General features: G+C 24.4%; 1 long non-coding RNA gene across 1 annotated transcript; it reads left to right on the forward strand.

The window, feature by feature from the left end:
• The first annotated feature begins 1,055 nt into the window (after positions 1–1,055).
• On the forward strand, positions 1,056–3,210 carry LOC113554704. The gene is made up of 3 exons (XR_003405294.1): positions 1,056–1,158; positions 1,233–1,266; positions 2,899–3,210. It is a non-coding gene; the product is annotated as an uncharacterized LOC113554704 (long non-coding RNA).
• Positions 3,211–17,366: the final 14,156 nt, after the last annotated feature.

The raw sequence follows: 17,366 nt of genomic DNA on the forward strand, positions 1-17,366 counted from the left end.
ATTTAAAAATTGCAAATTTAAATTTGAATAAATGTATTGTTAAATGATAAAAGAGAAGGGAGGCATATTTGATGTATATCACTCTGTATAATATATTCAGCTATACTCTGAGTATGTGTTTGTGATCTATATACGATATTATAACATAAGTATATAATCTACTATTACAGCCGCCGGGCTTTTTGCGACTTTGACATAGACGGCGAAAAAAAATGTAAAAAGAAAAAAATATAATAATAAAATAACCCGAAGTTCCCTAGGGGCCTATGCGCTGCTGACCAGTTCGTTGACACTCTATAATATTATTATAGGTACTTAGTGTATATGTTTTATTCAGCAGGCCATACAGATAAACGATTTATTGCGTATTAAAAAAAGTTGTGAAATCAAAAAATAACAAATAGACGAATCACTATCCCTCGCAGATTTCACGTTTTGTATTTACTATCTTTGTGTTAATATATATATATATATATATATATATGATTAGAGTCTGGTAATATTCTTGATGAACTCGGCCCTATTTAAGTACCAATAATGATATGTTGATATTGGTTTTGGAATTTATTATTTAAATATCTTATGTATTATGAAAATCATAACAATCACGGTTAGTTATTTACTTACATCTCATATGATATGTATTATATTATTAAATTATATAATATTAAACATTTATACATAAAGGGATAGAATTCTATAATATATTATTATTATTATTTTGTATTATTTTCTTATGTACTAGGTATCTATTTACATAAAATATAATTTCGATGAGTTGTTTGTAAGAATTAAAATATGAAAAAGTTTCAAAATTAAAATAATTGTTGGTATTTTCCATTTATAAAATTGTACGAATTTACTATCACTGCGGTGGCAATGTGCCACCATTTTTTAATATGCTGTAAATAGTAAATGTATATAATTACGTATGTTATTATTGACCTGCTCATATCTACCTATAAATAATCGTTTTCGTGACGTCAATCGTAAATGCAGGGCATCAGGAATGGGAAAACTCGTCTTTATATTATACAGTTTCGCCGGTTATGGTTTTGTAACGTAGATAGATGTATCACACGTTTCCTATAAAAGACATTCACAAACTTATAATAGTTTGTCGAAAGTATGTACGCACATTATTTATGCATATATACTGTAAGTACACCAACTACACCGTCATCTAATTACGAAAAACCCATGGTTCTTATGATTTTTTCCTCCTGTTTCAGTCTTTCAAAACAACTTCATCAACGAATTCCGTAGGTAAGGTATTTTATACACCTATAACACAGTACATTAAAATTTATCTATAACTATAGTCTATAGTCTATAATACACTTTCTAGATATAATATTGTATGTATACAACTTGATACATAATCGAGTATATATAAACACGTATATGTTATCATTATCTACTTACGCTAGAAAGCTGACGCCGCCGACGACAATACTACAGTGTCGTACGACGAAACAACTGTATGTAATTACATATTTATGCATGTATATACACCTTATAACCTAGTCGATTTCACGTGTGTTATTAATGTGAATTCCCGCTCTGAAAATTTACTTCGCTATCAATTACAGGTTTGAACGAAAATACGAAATAATAACAATTAAAACGATCTATTTGATTAATTTAAAAATAAATATGTGTAAGTTATTACAATAATTGTAGAGCTTATAATAATATATGCTAGCAGTATACTGGTGCATAGTAGGTAAAACTGTACAAGGTACACGCAGGTATACATTAAAAATAAATAAGTTTTATTATTATATAATATATATATATATATTTTATACTTAATTATAAATATTACATTTTTTTCACATTTCCTTATATAATATATAAGTTAACTATATATTATATTAGATATCAAAAAGTTATTGTTATTGTTTATAAACAGTACTGGAATGTATTATTATTGTAGAGGACTCTTATACAGTAGACTACATATTTAAATAATAATTATATTATTATAATAGCTATGTGTCACATTGATGTGGAAACTGTAGCAGTCTTTATTTAATATTGTGACGGGAAACAATTATTATTGATTGTTATATATTTTATTGACATAAATGTGTAAATGGTATTGTTATAAAATAAAATAAAAAGTGTCATTATTCTCTTGGCTAAAATGTTGGAAGACTTTACTTCTTGGCCACACAATTATATATATATTTATAGTGTTATTTAACACGTTGGTTTTTGTATACAAATTTTACTTAAACGTTTGGTGACTTAATTTAAAATAGTTCAATGGGTATTGGACGTCGGTAGTTTTTTCTTCCGTTAAAAAAAAATCAAAAATATACTGAGTCATGATATATACTAATTTAATTAATTTTCTTATAAAAGTGTTACTTATAATATAATATTATTTTCTTTAGGATTATTTATTTTTTGATTAAAACGTTACCTAATCTAAATATCTAACGTAAGATTGATAAAATAAAAATAATTCCTATGATTATTAAACTTGCTCATTTGTTAAAAAACTGTTGTACCTATTGTCGAATTGGATTTCGAGAAGTAGTTGTGAAACTGGTTATAGGAATTTCATTGGAATGGGTGTTACTGTCCAAGAGTATGGTATCATCTGTAATAGGCTGGTTTTAGACGATAGGCAGTCTGCAGCAGATAATATATGCATTATCCCAACTTGCCTCAGACGCCATCATATCTGAATTACACACATTATATAATTATATTAACTATAGCAAAGCGTCTAACTATAGAATCAATGTAAATAAAAAGCTTATAATTTTTTTCTTCAGAAATTGCATTCACTACGATACATATTGTAATTCTTCAATCCTTACATCTTGTTATTGTGTAAGCATATATTTTAACAATAATTGTTATATCACTTTTGTTTTCTCATAGATGATCAATGAACATGTTAGTATGTTACAAGAATAAGATTTTTCAAATACACATTTGGAACTAGTGAAGACTGAAGATCTGATGAACTTAAAAATGATACAGCTAGTATTGAGCTCTTCAGTTGTGTACGTAGGTTAGGTTACCTGTCTAGACACCATCGTCGTTCGCCAGCTCAAATACCGTCATAGTTTTTATTTGCTTTAGGTAAAATTAAATCAGATAGATTAACATTTTATTGATGATTTATTTGCAATAGACTACAATGTTTTGAGGATCGTCGAGAATTAGTAACAAAATATAACTTTCAATCCATAGCTGAAGACTATAACGAATTTAGTTAAGTTATAATAAGTCAATAATAGATTTTAAAAAATAAAACTTTTTATAATACTAAATCTTTTCATTTAAGTACATCTTTTTTTTTTTTGTTTATTATAAAGTGTTCCTGACAGAGTCATCCAACTTATTAATAATTATTAATTAATATTTTAGCTGTTTTACAATTGATAAAGCATAATTATTTACAAATTATTTATTTCATGAGTATATAATATTTATATAATAAAAAAAGAAAATTGGATAGAGACTTAACTATAAGAATAAAATAAATTATATAAGTAGAATTACTGGTATTGAGATAGGGCATCATGAGAACGTCCACGTTTGAGTTGTTGAAGGATAGGCTTATCACTGAGTTTAAAATATTTCGTGCTTTTTGCATTTTTAAGTTGACTAAAGGAGTTGATCATGAGATTTTGAATGTAATCTTAAATTGTTGGGAGTCTGAAGTCAGTGTGGAGTGCTTCATTTCTGACAAACCAAGGTGCGTTGGATATTGTGCGTAATATTTTAGATTGGAATACTTAAATTTTATTTATGTGGGTTTTGGCATAGTTTCCCCAGATAGGGGCAGCATACAGATGCTAATGGTCTTAGAATTTGTTTGTAAAGAAGTAGAGAACAGTTCCAGTTTAAAGCGTTTTGACGGTTGATTAAAGGATAAAGAATTTTAAGTGGTTGGTAACCTTGTTGTAATTTCGAAGAAGTGAGCGGGTTCCAAGTTAATATTTTATTTAAGGTAACGCCTAGATATTTTATTGTTGTAGACTAGGATATGTTGTCACCATTAAGTTCTATAGTGGTTGGGGTTTTGGGGTGACGAAGTGTGAATAATACTGCTGTACTTTTTGAGGGGTTTAAGATAATTTTCCATTTTTCGCCTAGCACTTTATTTTGTTTAAGTGGTTCTGTATATTTTCAGTGACAATATTAACGTCACTGGAGCTTGAATAGACATTTAAGTTCACCAATCAACAAGTTTAAGAATCTAATAATCTCTTTTCTTAACTTACCAATAAAAAGAGCAATGTTTATCGTGGTGTCCTCCAACCGTAATGATTTCATAATACATTCAATTTTACTCCTCACAATGGTGGTCATTAGGCAGAACAGTCAACAAAGTCAACGATCATTTGACTTTTATCACACTTGCATGTTATAAAAATATTTGATGTGTTCAAATTTTCTTTTTTCTCCCTGTACTCTTGGTCTTAAAGTATACACTATTTACTATTTTACGTGTCATTCAAGACACTGTTCATAATCCGATGAAAGGTATGTAGTATATACTTTGTCAGTTTTTCTGTTTTATATATTGTATGTGTCTAAATCCCTTTTATTTGTGTGTATAAATATTTCTACAAACTAAAGTAGTTAATTTATGGAGATAACATTTAAAACAGTAGAGTGGGACCTCAAAATTGACTTAATATCGTACGTTTCTATAACTTATGTTATTAAAAGACATTAGAAAGGCATCAATATTTAAATTGTTTTATGTAGTACTCGATTAGGTTTGTCCCTTTTAATATATAGACTGTATACTATGTACATATAATATTGATTGTATAATACATTATACTGTATAATTAGGTTTGTTTTTATATAATTTATTATAAATATATATATTTTATTACCTTGGTTGTTTATCTAATATTTTTGTACCGATTATTACAGTAATGTTATATGATTATTAAGATTATTTAAACTATAATCAATATTTTTTCTATAATTAATAATATTTTATCCTTGTTACAATTTAATTTATACTTCAAGGATTTCGAATAATATAATTTTGAACTCTAATTTTATTTAACTTTTTTGATTTTTAAAATTTCATCAAAATTAAAGTTATTTTTTTTAAATGATCTGAAAGTAATTATGGTGACTTCAAACCGAATTAAATTATATTAATATAATAAAATATAATATATATATTGCTGTACTTATATTTATTATCAATTAATCATGTTATAAGATTATATTATAATAATTATGTTTGTATTAGTAAATTATCAATTTATTTTTGAATAAATACTTTCACTAATATTTAATGTATTAATTAAAAAAATAATAATTTAAATTATTAGTATTTCAACACTTAAAAATAATTTTGTATTATTTAGTTTTTATAATTATCGTCATATAGCTTAGTTTTACACTAGATATTTACACAGATACATGTTATTAGTTTTATTTTTATTTTATAAATGTCGAAAAATTTAATAATATTCAATTATTTAATACTATTGATATTATAATTTCCAGGTGGTAATTTTCTTGGTCATCGTTACATACAGTTAATAACCCGACAACAATTAATAATTTTGTGATGGTTATTGTTTTACAGGTTTCAGAATAAAAATACCAGACTAACAAATATGTAGAGTTATGAGTTTTAACTTTATATAATATATTTATTATATTGTTTTTTTTTGTATAGAATGCAAATAACAACAAATGACGTAAATTGAAAGTAATTTAAAAAAATTAAAAAATGTTTTGGAAATTCAACTGTTATACACATTTATATAAAAATTATTGATAAAATATAAAAGGATACAATAAGTTGTGAATCGTAAAACAGCTTGAAATTTAAATCTGAAAATAAGATTTTACATCAAGTATAAGGTATTCAATAAATTTACAAGTTCATGATCAAATATCCATTACAATATAATTGTAGTGAAATGGAAATTCTCATAAAATATTATGATTTTCGAGGTATTTTTGTTGTGATGTATAATACTTTAGATTTACTTCTGATATATGTTTCTCTCCAAAATGATTGGTATTAACAAAATATAAAAATAGTACAACTGTTTCCAAAATAATGTAACATTTTAATAATTAACAATATATTTTTTTATATATACTATTTTACAGTTATTATTGACAAAATACAATGATTAAATAACAATAACTCGATAGTTTTATATTAAAAATATTGGTGTTTTTGATAAGGGAACATTAGAAATGCTTTATGCAATTATGTCTACACAGTGCCAAACTAATAACTAAATGTAGTTTGGTTAACCGTAAAATAACACAACCGGTATGTAGATGTATTACAAATACTATTGGTAAGAGTTATATATCTAATTAAACACGTAAAACAACATCATTAAATTATCGTAAAAGAAATAACTATATTTTTTTTCGCTTCAAAATTAGGTATGTTTACGACTACAGCGGGATACCTCGCAAAACATGTCGATTATTAAAGTGAATATAAGTGTTATGTTAAAGACTCAATTGTTTTCTTTTTAAAAGTTAATCAACCTCATTTTAATATTATAGAAATAAGCGAGAGTTTTGAATAATTATTTTTTTTTTTGTAATGTACATCTTCATATTATATATTATTATTAATGGTTGACTTTTGTATCAATGGAAAATACAATTATTTTTTATATAATATGTAGATATACAAGAAAATTATTAATGATATTATTTTCAGTCAGTTGTTTCATTCAATAAATATAATTATCTACCTACAAGTAAATTAAGAGTATTAGTTAATTAAATTATGAAAAAAATGTGGTTCGTTAAGTTCACTATGTTATCTTATATTTATTATTGTGATGTGATACGACTGATACGAGTTTAATGTTTACATAAATATCAAACTTAATTTTATAGTTTTATAATATATATTCCTTACATTTTCAAATAAAGAGTTTTTATGATATACTTACAGTCATTTTAAATAGGAAAAAAAACAATTATTAAATCACAGCAATAACAAAAATTTGAGGACATTGAAAATATTGATATGTAATCCATTTCAAAATTTGATTTAAAATTAATTTGACTTCATTCCTTCGAAAGTAGGTAACCTTGACATAATCACGTGGGCCGTGGACAAATAGATAATAGATAATCGTTGAATACAATAAATATATATGCATGAATTATAAATAAAGTCACATTTGTTTATATTCCGATTCAACGTACGCACTACGGAGGATATAAATATAATATTATACTCGTATTATATTTAATTATTTAGTAATATAACTAACTTTTTGTGGTGATTATCAACAATGAAAAATTATATTTTATATGACCACACATAGACATAGAATGGATTCTTTAAATTATCTATTTTACACATAAGTATTGAATTATGGAGCTTATACATTTTATCACGTTATGCACATTTATTTAAATATGTTTAATAAGTATAAAAGTATTACACATATACATTACAAAAAATAGCCCAAACGACGAAATACTTATATTGTGAGTATGAATATCTTTCATGTAGGTACCTAATGCTAATTTTAAATTTAATAATATTTCAAAAGTGTTTACGCATGCCAATCAGATATTCATAACGTAATAAGATATAAATTCGATTTTGAATAATATAATTTTGTCAGTGTTGAGTAAATTATCATAAACTGATGTAAGAAATAAACGTTACGTAATTTTGTAACCGTTTCTTTTTTTGTATAACTAATGAGCCTTATAATAAAAAATATAACAAAAATAATATTCTATAATTTAATAGAGAAGAAAGTTTAATAATTCTGTTTATCAACACTACACGTACATTAATTAAATAATTTTTTTTTATAACATATAAAAATATTAATTAATTTTCAAAAGGAATTTTTAATAGAAATTTAATTAGTACTTATATATTTTAAGAAGAACTAGCAAAATCTGAAATTTTCAATTTTGTTTTGTTATTAATTTTAAGGATCATTAAAAATTCATTACTATTTAAATTATTGTATAATATTATACAAAATTAAATAGTAATAACAAATATAATAATAGTATAATATAATTGTTTGTTATTAAAAATATAAATGTATTTTAATCTTTTACATTTTCATGTACTAATGATGACTATAATATGAGTCATTTTATTCCACGAATTAAATTTTGAATCAGTTTTACCAACGGAGTTAAAGTTGTTTTTGCATTGCCTATATATATATATGTATTATAAATTGTATGGTAATATATATACTTAGAACTGATACTGTAATATTGAAATCAATCAAGAACCTTTAATATTATAATATATTAACATATTTACCATTTACCACTAGCTAAATTTAATTTAAAACCTATTTATTGCATTTCATATTTTATTTTGTTTTAAGAGTAAGACCTTATTTAGATTTTATACACTAAAATAATATTATAATTATATAGATACTAGATAGACAATTACAAAATTAATATTAATTTTTGGTTGTATAAATAAATGTGTATACAACTTTACATCAATAAAATTAAAATAATTATTAAAGGTAGTTAATCCCATTAAATAATTTTCTATCAATTAGTAATTATTATAATCATGCGTTGTGTTAATGCTTAATAAGAATATATTATAATAAGAAATAAAAATATAATAATGTTATTACACAGGTAATATAGCGTACTCAGACAAATAATATCTATGTACATTATCTGATACCCAGTTTTCAAGAAATGTAAACTATTCATTTGTATAAGAAGATATTTTAATGTTGACTTGATGTTTTGTAATTTTTTGTAATTTTTATGTAAATTTTTATTGTATTTGTTTACAATAACATACCTATCTATACTTATTCATTATTATATATATCAGCAACAGTCAATATCACTTATCAGTTTACCATGAATTTTCTTTACTATAAAAAGTTTTTGCTGTATTGTACTTAATATTAATGCTAATACAATTATAACTGATAAGAATTGAAAATTAATTGTGTATTGTTTTGTTTGTTAATTTTATACATCATTCATAGTAATTAAAAAAGCAACAACTTTGTTCGAAAAAGAATTTTAATTGCATTCCTGTCGTAAATATATATATACAAACAGTACCTAGGTATATGTAGCAGAGTAGGGCACTCGTACAGTTTCTCTGACCTCAGTGCATGTCATTATGCCGATATTATATTATCTTATGCGTTTTTAATTCGAAATCAACGATAGTCATTAAACCAAGGTATTGATAAAATAACTTCTTAATGAAGCTTGATTTCTTAATTTATAATTTAATGTTTGTATCGTTTATAAGAATTGATTGAGTTGTTTCAAATATTAAAATTAATAAACAATTTTAATAAATCGAATATCATGATATTATAATTACATGATGTTATATTATTTAAAATTTTAAAGTTAAAATACTCAGAATATTACAGTACTGCGAAAAAATATCTAGAAGTTATCAACTAATGCAGACAAACATTTTTTCGTAGTTTAATCATTTAATGTTTGATTTAGAAATAGTTGTAGGTACGCTTTATTGGAACGTATAAAAACTTTATAACCTCTGAAGCATAGGCATGCGCAGACTTGAATTTCGGGGGTGCCTACAATTTTTTCGGGCCTTTTTCTGAATTTGAGCCCTCTCTTAACAAAACATGTACATATTTTAATAAATTTTAATGTCTGAATGAACATTACTTAAATTATATCACATATTAATCAGTAGTATTACTAGTACCAAGTTATATATTTCATTAGATAGTTAGACCTAAAATCTATTTTCAAGATAATTGCAATATATTTTTACTTTTGTAGTCAATAACATCTAGCTGTAATAATCATAATAAGTTTTACCACGCAAATTTAAAATATTTTAAGTTGTATATTTTTTTTTTTATCTCAAAACATAATTTTTTACAACATATCTTAGAAAAATATCATTTTTTATTCTAGTAACATTAGTTAAAATATCGACCCATATATATACTACAGGACTTAAATTTTAGGGCCCAAATTACATGTCAGGGGGTGCCCCGGAACATCCGGAACCCCCCGTGCGCACGCCTATGCTCTGAAGTACATATTACATAATAGCGAATAATTTGTTTATATTCGAAAAAGCGTTTATATGATTTTATATGAATATACTAAAATATGTGTACGTAGATATAATGTATTATATCTTTATTACCTATATTATTTATAATTAAGAGACGACCGATGAAAATGTAAATTCAATCGTAGCCCGTAGATATATTATTATAAGCTCTGGTATACATACTATGTATAATATTAACGTTAAAAATAAGCTAGTCATTACAAAATACAGATAATACTTAAACAGAAGTTATATGTAAAAATTTGAACTTAACTTAACCTATTGAATTAAATAAATCAAAGGTTGATTCATAGCTAAATAGTCTGCTAAAATTCTAAATACTTGTGAGTACTATTTATAAATCTATACATGCTAAATCTAAGTTTTTATGATAGATAGATGATAAAACTTAATATATTTAATATTATTAGTGAGTGACACTAGTCGTCCCTGACATTATATCATGATATTAAATATTTTAACATTTTATTAAAAAAGTGTTATTATAAAAGAATATTTTGATAATTCACTATTGTTTTCTTTGAATGTATTATAATGTATAATTAATAATATTATATTGCAAATCATTTAAAAGTCATACAATTTGTTACGAGTTTATGTTCAATTATATTATACTTTGATGTTTCAGCTGTATAAAATATTTTTGGATTGTCATTAATATTATACGTTCACATAACACTAGATTCATTATACATTATTATTTTAATAATTAAAATTGTATTTATCCCCTATACATATTCGGTATTAGTAAAGTTAAGAACAGTCGCTAGTCGCTTATTGCCTCATTAAGACTCCGCCAGTCAAACATTTATTTTATTTTCTGTATCCGATACCAACTATTTTTCACGTACACGTAAACAATTATTGTTTCACAGATATGGTATTGAACTTATAGTTTGGAAATAAATATTACCAATATAGATGTTGTCAATATTGATCATCTCGTATTCTAAACGTATAAGCCCGGTGACCGATTTAAAACAATAATTTTGAATTCTGCGGTATTTATCCCAGATACGTGCATACGTAGGCACTAGGCAAGTACCAAAGATTTACCAACGTGTCAATCGATGGAGTCTAAAATTCGAAAAATTGTCATAAGCAGTAGTTTGTTTGTACTCTCGCCATAATATAATATGTTATTTATGGTATATTGTTGGCATAACCACGGTGTGACTATGAAATATTATACTGTACAAACCGTATGTAGTGGCCAACATCGATTATGAAATTATTGTATATTTATATTATTATAACCTATTGGTAAGTAAACCGCTTAGAAAAGAATCGTGATTTTCGTTTAATTTCAGTGAACGTATAGCCTGTTTAGGTAAAGAAAACATTATGAATACAGTTTTTATTTTACCGAATCATTAATAAATACGAGTTTTGGAAATTTGAAGACACAAAAACCTGTCCGAGACTGGATAAAATATCGAATATGCACCTAACATTACGTGACAAACGATTAGCATAAATTAAATGCAATTTTAATATTTATCATTCGAATTGGTTAGTATATCATTAACATCTGATGTATCCAGTTGTTCGACTATTATACATTAGTACATTATAATGTATTTTAATTAAATTGCACCGAGAAAGCAATAATTATTTTGTTATGTGTATTATGTAGTATTTAAAACTTTTCGTATTGAACAGCATATTAATTCATAATAAAGCACTGGAATACAATTAATCGATGTATATTCTATTTATATCAATACTGTCATATTATCATAGATATAATAATATTATGTTTATTAATTGGTACTGAAAAACAGGAAAAATGACTAATTTATATTACGATGCAAACAATATGTACATAAAAGGCCATCGAACAATTAAAAAAATTAAATAAAAATAATATGCATGTTGCGTTAAACGTTAAAGGATTTAAAAAACGAATTATAACGACAAGATAATTATATTATGACGTTTCCGAATTTCTTAGAAATTGTGTAATCAATTTCCTGACAGAATATGTTTTCGTCATATATCTACTCTGATTTCAAAAATATAATTACAACACCAAAGTTATTTACATGTTTATATGATAAATTAAGTTTATTTAAAAATGTAAAATATATTTATCACATTTATCGTTGTAAATCAGTTTATATTATACATAAAAAAGTATAAAAGAAATTATTTGTACCTAAAATAAAATATAGATTTTGTGTTACTTTGTTTTTTTTTTTAAATACATACTTTTAGTGGTAATGTTATTTTACCGATAGATAACATCTTAATTATATTGCCTAAGTTGTATTATTCCTATTCTTGATTTTTTTTCTGCACTAGTTTAACATCTTACCACTGAAAATGCAATTTCTAATAACACAATTTTTAAATTATTTCAAAAATTAGATTGAAACTTATTAAATTAATATTAATATTAATATTTATTAATATACATATTTATAGATATATATATATGAATTTCTAAGAAAAAGCTTCCTAACAAAGAAATATTTAAGATTTATTTTCAAACAGCGAAAATGAAAATATTTGTTATCTTATAAATGCAAATGATAAATGATGCAATATATGACGTAACAGTTTACGATTATAAAACTATAGGTATTAATTAAAAGTAACTGATAATAAAACAATCCTATAATAAATCAACGGAAAACTAATAATAATTTGTCATGTTGGTAAGACATTGTTTTATTATACAAAATAAATCTAACATACAGGAACTATTAGTATAAAGAATACAAGAATCCACTCAAAATAGCATCCATTGAACGCATGGCTATTGACTATTCTTGATATGTTTAAAAAAATATAAATTATGTGATTATTAAAATTTGAAATAAATATTTTAAGTTAATGAGTTCATTAATTGTGAAGTATTGGATGTAGCATGTATTCATATTGAATGAATATATACAACTGCGAGTGATCCAAAATCAAATCATATCAGTAATAATAAATAAAATATATATTATAAACTATTGGAATCAAATTATTAAAATTATGTATCACATACTTTTTAAAAACATTATAGTTTTTAATTGTTTATGAAATAATGCAATTTACTGATAAAAATGAATATTATTATTGTAAGGTATATACTTATATATTTTCTTAAACAAAAATGCTATAATTTGCAACAACTTGTTATTTTGTAATACAAATACATAGTACATTTTTTAGTGAACTAAACATTTTTATTGATACATGACAAGCTACCCTATGTGGGTCCCAAAATGTTTTATTTTTATTTTTAAAGTGAAAGATGATTAAATGTCGTATTTCATCAAACCTATTCGTTTTTAAGTATAGTAAGTTTTTAAAAATAATTAATTTATAATATAAATTTGTATAATATTTTCACAGTACAAAAAGAAACATATGGTATGATTAATAATTGATTTTTTATTCTCTTTCGTTTCAGCGATTTACATAACATGCAAATTTGGTAGATAACAATATAAACGAAAAAAATGTGTCAATATCAAATATTATTATAAGTTGAAATAAAACTTGGTTATATAATACAATAATTATAACTATTTATAGGTACTCTATGAAAGTTATTATAAAGTATCATTCATTACAATTTATAATATATCGAACAAAATATTAAAACTTTTTTTAAAAATGTGTATGACCGTGTGGGATATTAAAAACTGTATTCACTGCTATCGTGTCTACCAATGAAACTAAAAATCGACAAAAAAAAAACTAGAAATATTTGTAAAACTTGTTTTTGTGGAACCCATACCACGAATTCTTTATACTCGTCGAATTTCTATGTTTTTATTATTTTATTTTATTTTTTCCGTCATATATCATTTGAGAGAAAATTATCTATCATGCGACAGGACACGTAGTAGTTTATACTTTATAAGCCTATTTTCGTTTTACAAATATTTAAATATTTTTTTCTATACCTATGTTTATTAAAAATTATATAAAAACATGTTTTAATTTTATGCCTGGTTGACGATATTAAATTAAAAAATCGACTTCCAACTCACCATCCCGTCCTGAATATTTTTTTCTTCCATAAAATAAAACAAAATGAATAAATTTAAACATTTTTCAACTTACAAAATTCGTTAGTTACGATGGTTAAGCTTATAATATATACTGAACGATAAAGACTATCGAAAATATAAAAATGAAAAAAAAAACATTGTCACAGTAACCACTACAGCAATTTATTAATCGATGTACCTTTCATCTGCAGTATAGGTCTATAGGTAAAGTATGCCTATACAGCTTATAATTATTACGTAAATACACGATACGTTTGAAACAATAAAAACAATTTACAGTTATTTGAGTGGATACAAATAATAATCTTCATATTATCTTGGATGGTTTTTTATCGTAAATATGCTGTCGTATACCTGAATGCGTATCGTATTACTTTCATGGTTAAAAATAAAAACAGTCGTTATCAATTAAATATTTTTGAAATATGTAAAGCACATTATATTATGTACGTATATTTAGGTATAATGTTGCATTAGTCATTACATTGCATACAGCTTGACAACAATAATATACATTATTTTACATTATACAGAACGTGTCTTTAAGCCGTGTTTGTCCTGTCAATAAAATTGTTTTATGATTAATGATTTTAAATATTCGAATAAACTATAAACATGTTTGGTCTGCTTATACCTTTTTTTTAATTATAAAATTTATAACCCTACATTGCATGTTGGTACAATAAGTACAAGGTTTAAACGAATAATAAAAGTACTTGCATATTTGTTGAAAAACCACCTAGCGCCAACTTTAGGTGATTAAATTATTTTATTTTATATTTTATTTATACGTGTTAGGTGTTAACTAATAAAATCTCTGACCACTTACACTTCAGACCTTCTTGAAAGACTTCCAAGGAATGAGTGACATTGATTGGTGCATACTGCAGTACGTAAGAAATCGTTTGAGACATTATAGTAGGGAGTATTTTAAATTTTTGATTAGAAGATTTAAATATTTTTAATATTTAATATTGTGACCACAACCTTTAGGTCCAGATAAGTTTGAGAAGTAAGTTATACATGGATATTTTTTAATTTAAGTTGAGTTTGGGTTACTTTTCTAGAATAGTAGAATGTGACTAAGAAGAGCGAATCGTATAGGTTAAAACTGCTTATGTGTATGTGTATGTGATTAGTCTTACATCAAATTGTAGGCCTGAGTACTTGACAGTATCTGAATGAGGTATAAGTTTATTGTTTAGTGGACTGGTGAGTGGTGGGAGTTATTGTTGTATATAGTCGTGAAAATTGTGTGAATTTATTATTTTTTTCGATTTTAACACACCAACGACAATATACAATGAAGGCATTAGATTAAGAAGGTTTTGATTAGATGTTAATACTATCAGATGGTCTACATGATTGCAGAACACTATTTTGTCATCTGCATACTCAGCAGCTAGTGACTCGATATGCAATGTATAAATTGTAAAAAATAGAAGAATCAACCATTTTATGGCGAACGTTGGTTAAAATTGAAGATATCAATACTGAGTAAAATTAAAAACTATTAAATATCTGTTTTTGTGCATCATATTAAAACTTTAATATAGCCAATTTGTATAAAATAACGTTTATGATTTCCATCTAGTATTTAAATAGTTATTTATGTTTTAGAATTTTATCAGGAAGTGATTACTGAAGTAATAATAATAATAAGTAAGCAATAGATTATATATAGTAGATGTCCTGATATATGCACTAGGGCAAACATGGTTAGATAACTTAGATGGATACAGTATAATACTATATGTATTTAACTTGTCGCATAAATCTATAACCCCCTCTTCACAATACGGCCATATAAATTTATCTAGGGACGCCACTGGAATAATGTAGAGTGCAGGTACTTACTACAGTGTACCTACTTTACGTATTTACGTAATAATAATTATTATTACAATCGATGATCCATCATAATCATTTTTATTTTTAATATTATTATATTATAACAAAATTAAATATTTATTAATATTTTGTTCCTAAGATAGCAAACAAATATGCAGTTATATTCAAAAATTGTTGATAAAAAATGCATTACTATATGTATTTACAATTTTTAATTTGAGATTTTTTTACTCTTTACCTTGTTTTAATCTTTATAGTATGCACATATTAAATATTTTGTATACATATAAATCATATAATATATTATATGAAGAAAGCTAATAAGTAATAAACTAAGATGTTAAAGTATATTATAATTAAAAAATATTTATTAATTAAGTTTTTTATTAAATTACTTATTAATGATAATACTCGATATTCGACATTAATTATTAGTTATATGTAATTACAGTATATGTTATTAATCGTTTGTATACATAACCTATACATCGGAAATAAAATTAAGATAATAATTAAGCATTTTATCTAATATCAAAAATGATTGGTAATTGGTACAATATACTAAATGGTTAACGTGCAATAGCTATGTATTAGTTTTCTGTCTTGAATTGAATCAAAAGAAAAACCAATTAATTAGATAATATTAGTCAATATTTTTTTGTCTACAGTCAGGATTTTTTTTAGGGAAAATTTTCAATGTATAGTCATGTTAGTATATACTATATTTGTATACCTATAACACGCATGAGGTGGCATATCTTAAGATCAATAAATTTAGTTTAAGAAATAAAAGGACTAGTTCCGTTTATAGATTCTTAGTGAACTGAATGTATTATTGATATTTGATTGTATTTTGAAAATAAAACATTTATTTATTGTTGGAATAAAATATTACAAGTAGAAATAATTTCAAGATAACCTGATAACCTAGACCCCTCGATTGTGGTAAATTGTCTATGGCTACATTTATATATTGGGGTGGAATACATTTTTTGAAGAGGGATACTATAATTCTAAATACTGTTGTATAGGTGTATATATATATCATATTATATACATATATTTATATCGCTATTTGGAAACTAAAATTTGGTATATTCGGAACACTATCACTCTGCCGAATTTCCGTTTGCTATATTACACCGTAATACAGTATTGTCCTCAATAATTTAATAATATTGAAGATATTATCTTCTAGATACGATTTTTAGATAATAATAAATAAACAATAAAAAGCGATAACAATTTACAATAATACATTAATACTCAAAACGTTTATATGTCGTGTCTTAATTATTTTACTTGATTTTTTCAAATCTATATTTTATGCACACATAAAACACGTAAAAACAATAAATTCTAAATTAGCACGTATAAAAATGTTACTATTTCCTAAAAGAAATTTGTGAATAATATTATGA

Source organism: Rhopalosiphum maidis, chromosome 2, assembly GCF_003676215.2.
Source record: "Rhopalosiphum maidis isolate BTI-1 chromosome 2, ASM367621v3, whole genome shotgun sequence".
Classification (NCBI taxonomy): Eukaryota; Metazoa; Arthropoda; class Insecta; order Hemiptera; family Aphididae; genus Rhopalosiphum; species Rhopalosiphum maidis.